The sequence below is a fragment of the Cyprinus carpio genome, chromosome A22 (genome assembly GCF_018340385.1).
Source record: "Cyprinus carpio isolate SPL01 chromosome A22, ASM1834038v1, whole genome shotgun sequence".
NCBI classification, from domain to species: Eukaryota; Metazoa; Chordata; class Actinopteri; order Cypriniformes; family Cyprinidae; genus Cyprinus; species Cyprinus carpio.
This window is the reverse complement of record NC_056593.1, coordinates 16,372,969-16,379,879: the sequence shown is the minus strand read 5'-3', so window position 1 is coordinate 16,379,879 and position 6,911 is coordinate 16,372,969.

The window sequence follows — 6,911 nt, the reverse complement described above, 5'->3', positions numbered from 1 at the left end:
CAGGAAATACACATTCACAACATTGTATGTTATGCTTCAGAACGAATTGAAAACAAAACTGTTTTTTTTCCTGCTTGGGTGAATCATCAAATCACATTACACACAATTCCAATGAGTGACCTAGATAAATATTAGCTAATGCTCCTTGCACACGTCACTTGACACGGCAATAACCGCATTCAACACAACAATTCTGTTTGGAGGCTGGAGTCATACATATCACATGAATATTCTTTAAAAATTACATTTTGAATGATAAAGCTGCACCTGCCCCAAAAAGGTGAAGACACATTGTTCTAAACTAATAAACATATTAATATTAGTGACTTAATGCGAGGAATACTGTACATATGTGACACCACATCAAACTCTAGAAAAAATTGGCATCCTAGTCGGGGTAAAAGTCATAAAAATATGTTTTGTTTCCATTGATTACATGCATGATGTGATTACATTCCATCCAAATGAATATAAGATATTTCACCCGTGGAAAGAAAATGAACCATAAACATCCTCATTACAGTTTATTAGTTCAGCCAAACTGATTATGTGAACTGCATAATAGATTTGAGAGATGAGCATGTCTAATGAGAATAACCAGCATCCTTAGATTTAATACAAGACAAACAAGATCAAGAATCAGGGTTAAGATAGGGTTGCAGAGTTCTTTCTGCTTGTACTAACCACTTCATTATAGATATTGTAGAAGATGTGTCAAAAACTATTCAGAACGTGATTTAAACGTTTTTGGAGAATGTTTTATAAGCATATTGCATTAAGTCATTTTCAGTTAAAAGAGTCCTTAACGTTCCCGAAGCTCTCAATATGTTTATGATGAAATATCAAGCGCTTCTGAGGATGGGAGTTGAAGAGGTGTCGTGGGTTTGCCGTGCTGGGTCGCAAGGGCAGATTTATGCTGCTAAAGACCCGTGCATTTTTGGGTTGAGTGTGGACAGTAATGTGATGAAGACCTTCAGCTGCTAGTGTCGTTTGTAAAACTGGTGAATTGATAGAATGTTAGACAGAGGGATTTGTAAAATGTTTCATCAAAATAGATTATGCAAATTGGACGTTATCTTGATCGGTTCTGAAAATAGATGGGAAACTGAAAAAATTAACTTGAGTGGAGTTTGGGGTATGTAGTGGGTTGAAGGCTTCAGTCTTTTTCATACTTTAACAAATAAGTTAATGTGTATTTGACCTCAAATGACCTCAGATGGTCTTGTGATTTACCTGGAGCCAGATTTAGACACGACTCAACAGTTTTGCAGATATACTGTATAGGGGTTTAGTGATATGACTATGATGGTCCACATAGGCCACTGTAAAATGATAAGCAAGTGTAATAATAAAAAAAAAAAAAAAAAAAAAAAAAAAAATGAACCAAATCATCATGCAAACAATGAAAAGATTAAATGAATAGAATAAACAAGTATAATAATAATAATAATGTTACAACACAACATTTTACATTAAATTTAAACTTTTCTTTAAAAATTTATAACATTTTACATTAAATTTAAACTTTTCTTTAAAATTGTATAAAAGTTTTGAAAACCTAAACCAACATGAATAAGAGAACATTTCTAAGAACTTGACACCTGTTGTAGACTAGATTTTTAAAGGATTCTTTAACATGGATACTCTTATTTGTTAAGATAATTAAGATTCTTTCATTTGTGGTCATTGGGCAAAACTAATTTCTCAATAACAAATTCATAAATAAAACATACAAAAGAAAATGTTACATGGATAGTATTTGAATTCACACAACTCCAAGTAAAAATATCGATTTGTACGGTGTGGACCGAGAGTAAATTAATTTATCCTTATTAAAATTTTTGATTTTTATATAATGCAGTTTAATGCATTGGAGAGTAAATTAATTTATCCTTATGTAAATTGTTGGATTTTTATATAATGCAGTTTAATGCATTGGATTCATGAATGCTTAACATAAATATTGTTCTGTTTCATCCACGTGGCTTGCAAAAACATATTATTGCATTCTCTGATAAATACATATTATTATTATTATATTTATTATTATATATTATTGTATTTATCATTATTATTTATTTCATTATTATAAATACAACATTATATGACTGCCCTCATAATCACAACCAGCCAGTACAAGAAACTGTGGTTAACACTATCTTTCTGTGGTTTTCAAACAATGTTTGCCATGACTGGACTTCAGCAACAGGGCACAACCCTTTGATATTTAACATACATGCGATTCCAGAGCCTTCCAAAAATAGGAGGAGGAAGATGACGGCTCTATAGTGGAGGGCAAATTAGCATTCTGCTCTCTGACCTCATTCCGCGAGGCAGAGAAAATATTTCTGAAATGCCATTTCAAACAGCAACAGCATACATGGCCACATTAATTAAAAAAATAATAATAATAATGACACAATAATAACAATAATAAAAATAAATAAAATAATATGGCAAAGCCTTTTTAAGACATAGAAGCAAATTTCATTGTAATTGGTCAGGAAAATGAATAAACAATGATTTTTGAAAAAGCAATTGGAAAAAACCCTGGTGCAGAACTAAATTCAGGATCTTGAGCATTCATGCAGCTACGATAAATTCTGCTGGAGCTAAACGTGGGAATCTGTCCAGATATTCTGCTGCAGTCACAAGATATGATCAGGCAACCCTCTATCAGTGCTACAACTTCCTGCAAATGCACACACTCACTGTCTGATAACTGCAAATTCATCCTAGCTATTCTAATTTAACTCGGTTCTTATGATTAATGGGATCTTGCGTCTTGGAATTCAAATTCTGATAAGGAAAGAGGATTAGCTCCTGAATGAGAGAGAGAAAAACAGAATAAAACTGCATTTTTTCTCCTTGTTCTTCTGAGTGTTTCAACAACATTTTTGGTCAGAATAACAGAGTTCATTGCTAATTAACTTTATACGTCATTTACTGATTGTGAGCAACTTCTATTTTAAAAGCATCTTCACACAATGTCTCTTTTTAGAGTGTGACATTCTCACCTCTCTGCATGCACAATTCATGAGATCTTCTACGCACATGAGATCAGAGAGTTGAGGCGAGTTAAGCAACTCAAAATTCTCCCCTAAGCAATAAACATTCAGTCTTTTAACTTCAAAAAATAAAAAAAATGAAAAAAAAGCAATTGTATTACAATAGCTTACACATTACTGTAGAACATCACTGTAGTTCAAGATGCTGAGGAGTGCCACAAGGCTATGTACTGGGGCACAACTTATTTTTTTTGTTTGACATTTTACCCAAGTGTTGAAGCGAGAACTCAAGGCTGTGCACTGGGGCACATCTTATTTTGCCTTGGACTTCATTATAGATAGGAGCTCAGGAATACCTCAAAGCTATTTAAGGGGACCATTCCTTTTATGCAATACCTTGTGAATTCTGTCATTTATAAAAGAATAAATAAAAATAAAAAAATGCACGCATTGTAGTTTAAGCCATATGTTTAGGAAGGGTATATGTAATAATAAAAACTCCATAATCACGGGAAGAAGGGAGGCGGGAACCGGCGAACACTCAAATAAAACTTTAATAACCAAAATAAACATAAAACAGCGCGACAGCCCCTCACGGGCGACTGCCGCGCACAAACAAACTCGAAACACAAAATAAAACCCAGGCCTGGTCCTCTCTCGTCCTTCACTGTCGTCGCTCCTCTTTTGTATCCTCCCGATCTCCTCCGTGGGACTCGAGACCGGTGAGTGGAGCAGGAGTCCCCCTTTCCCTGCTCCTCCCCATTCTCGGCGGATGGCAGCAGGCTCCGGCCACCTGGCGAACGGCGGCGACTCCTCCGCTCCCTCACGGACGGCAGCCGCCCCTCCACATCACAGGCGGCCGGCAGCGAGTTCGTCCTCCCCGGCAACTCACTCCAGCCCACCGCCTCGAGCGTCCACGGCGCCAGACTGCTAAGCTCGATGGCACCGCGGATTCACCCACAGCGGCCAGGGATCTTCGGCAGCGCGTCCCTCCTTCCTCCCGGGTTCGGCACCAGTGTAAAAAACTCCATAATCACGGGAAAGAAGGGAGGCGGGAACCGGCGAACACTCAAATAAAACTTTAATAACCAAAATAAACATAAAACAGCGCGACTGCCGCGCACAAACAAAAACCAAACACAAAATAAAGCCCAGGCCTGGTCCTCTCTCGTCCTTCACTGTCGTCGCTCCTCTTTTTGTATCCTCCCGATCTCCTCCGTGGGGACTCGAGACCGTGAGTGGAGCAGGTGTCGCTCATTTCCCAATCACTCCACCGGCCTCGCTCCGTTCCCACGGCTCTCGGCCCCGCCCCACTCGTCACAGTATACAAGACTTTTAGAAACAGGTTCAGTCAAGCTGAAACACTTCACCTTGATTATTAATTATAACTTCACTAATAACTTCATAATTAATAAATTAATTACCAATTAAAATAATATTTTGCATTCTGTAAATATATTATATGTTCTGCTTGAAATATAATATATATATATATATATATATATATATATATATATAAAACAATAAATTCTAAATTAATTGCCAGTTTTTCATGTTAGAAGTTGCATATTTTTGTTAAAACTGGTAAAAGGTATTATTTAAAAATCAAATTATCAAATTCTTTAAAATTCATATCATGTTAATTTTAGTGTGATACTGTGATTAATTGAGGCATTACCATAATAAGAATGAGAAAGTTTCTAGCATTACAGAAATTTAAAAATAATAATAAAATAAAATAAAATAGCTTTGTCAACAAAAAGTAGTAATCAAATTATTTAGAAATCACGCATGTTCATTTTATAATGATACTGTTATACAGGAAAAACTAATAGGATCTGCATCTTTAAAAAATCTTATTTTAATATTTATCAGATATATTAGATGTTAAAAGTACTGCATAGTAAGAATCACCCAACATTCATCGAGGAGAACCTCAAGTGTATGTCCTGGGGCACAACTAATTTAGCTTGAGACATAATTTTATACATAATTATAGACACAAACAAGGAAAAACACATGGCACTTGATTAACACGTGGGTTCCGAGCAGCAAACGCAGTCACTCGTGGTGAATCCAAACAGCTGATGCTATTACGCACCGAAAAGCGAAAACGCACGAAACTCGGTTAACAAGTCAGAAATCCATTCACTTACCTTCGTCGTGCATTCTCTGCAGGCAAAAAGTCAGGTTTCTCCTCCAGCTTGGCATGGCATATAACTAAGAGTAATGCGTTATGCGGAGAGAGGCGGAAACAGACGCTCGTTTGTGGTGGTAATGATGATGGACAGGGAGCGCGCGGCCAGAGATGTGTCGCTGGTCAGGTGTATCGTGGACAGATCCTGTGGTGTTCATGCAGTGGTCCATGAGCGGGCATCAGCTGTCACTCCTGAGAGCGGAGCGCAAGTGACTCACGAGTGTCACCGCCTCACCAAAGTGTGTGAACGCGTGCCGCCGGAACGCTCTCAGATCCACGCAATATGCCACAGCAAACTCATTAACCCTTACTTTCAACTCTTTAAAATGCTAAAACTATATTTTGCATAAAGAAAATATTTTTTGATATTGCTATATAATGAATGAGTATAGCCAACATCCCATGCAGTACTACATTAAAAAAGAGAATTGTCTGCAACATTTTTTTATATAATTTCTAATTTTTATATACTAATTACTAATAAAATATATATTTATATAAAATTTTAATTTATTATTGTAAATACTATATATTTTTAAGAAAATTGTATTTGCTATATATTGCGAAATAATTTCTAATGGGCCTGAAGCACATTCCTTACTAGTAAAAGTGAGAATCGTCTTTCCATTTTTTAAAATTAATACCAGCTTAAGACATGCGGTAAATAAATAAATAAATAAATAAAATACTATAACATTTATTAATATCAGTTTAAATGCAGTTCAACAAATGCTACAAATTATGTAAATAAATAAATTAGTATTTTTATTTAAAACAATAATTAACATACTCCTTAAATTTATGTAAATAATTAATATTTTTAAATAAAGTGTATTATTTTAAATTATTATTATATTTGATTTGTTATATATTGTGATAAAAGTTCCCTATTGTAATATAGTAAAAGTGACAGTCATCTTGCCTAAACTTTTTGTATTAATGTAAGCTTAATACTACAAATACTACAATTACATTTTATAAATCATTTAATTATATTATTCATTATTTTTAAATTACTATTTAATTAACCTGTATATTTAAATAATGAGAATGTCAAAGTTTTTCATATTAAAGGAATGAGAATAAGAAGTAAAACTAATGAACTGCTAAATAAATAAATAATGTTAAAACTTGTTAAATATGTGCTTCATTTTCTGTTATGCAAAATATGGTAAAAACAAAAAAACTTAAGTAATATCAACGAGCCAGTTTTGATTTGGTCATTGAAACACACTAAAAGAATCTAAAGAGAAATGAGAACTGTGTATTTAAAAATGGTGAAATATACTGAAGATGGGTGATTTGGCTCTGTAACATGAGTAAGAAACTCGTCAGAACTGCAAACTGAAAGTGCTAAGCTGATGTGTAACCCAGTGTGTGAAAAAAACACATTTCTCAAAACAATAAATCACCATTTTATTCTAAGGGACACTTCACTTTCGCTTTGTTTGAGGCTGCCACACATTTGGAGCTTTTTCACCCTTCCAGATGCAAACTCATGACTGGAGGCCGAGGGAGTGTTGGCAGGCCTCTGTGCTGATCTCCTGAACCCTTGGGCAACTTTGCCAAATCTGTAACCGAGGCATAATTTAATATGACGGTAATGGAAACAACTGCCATAGTATGTTCTCGCTGGATGTTTAGACGGTGTTTATTTAACAGATTATGCATGTGATGCCAACAATTTTGCTTAAGGTTTAGTTGGT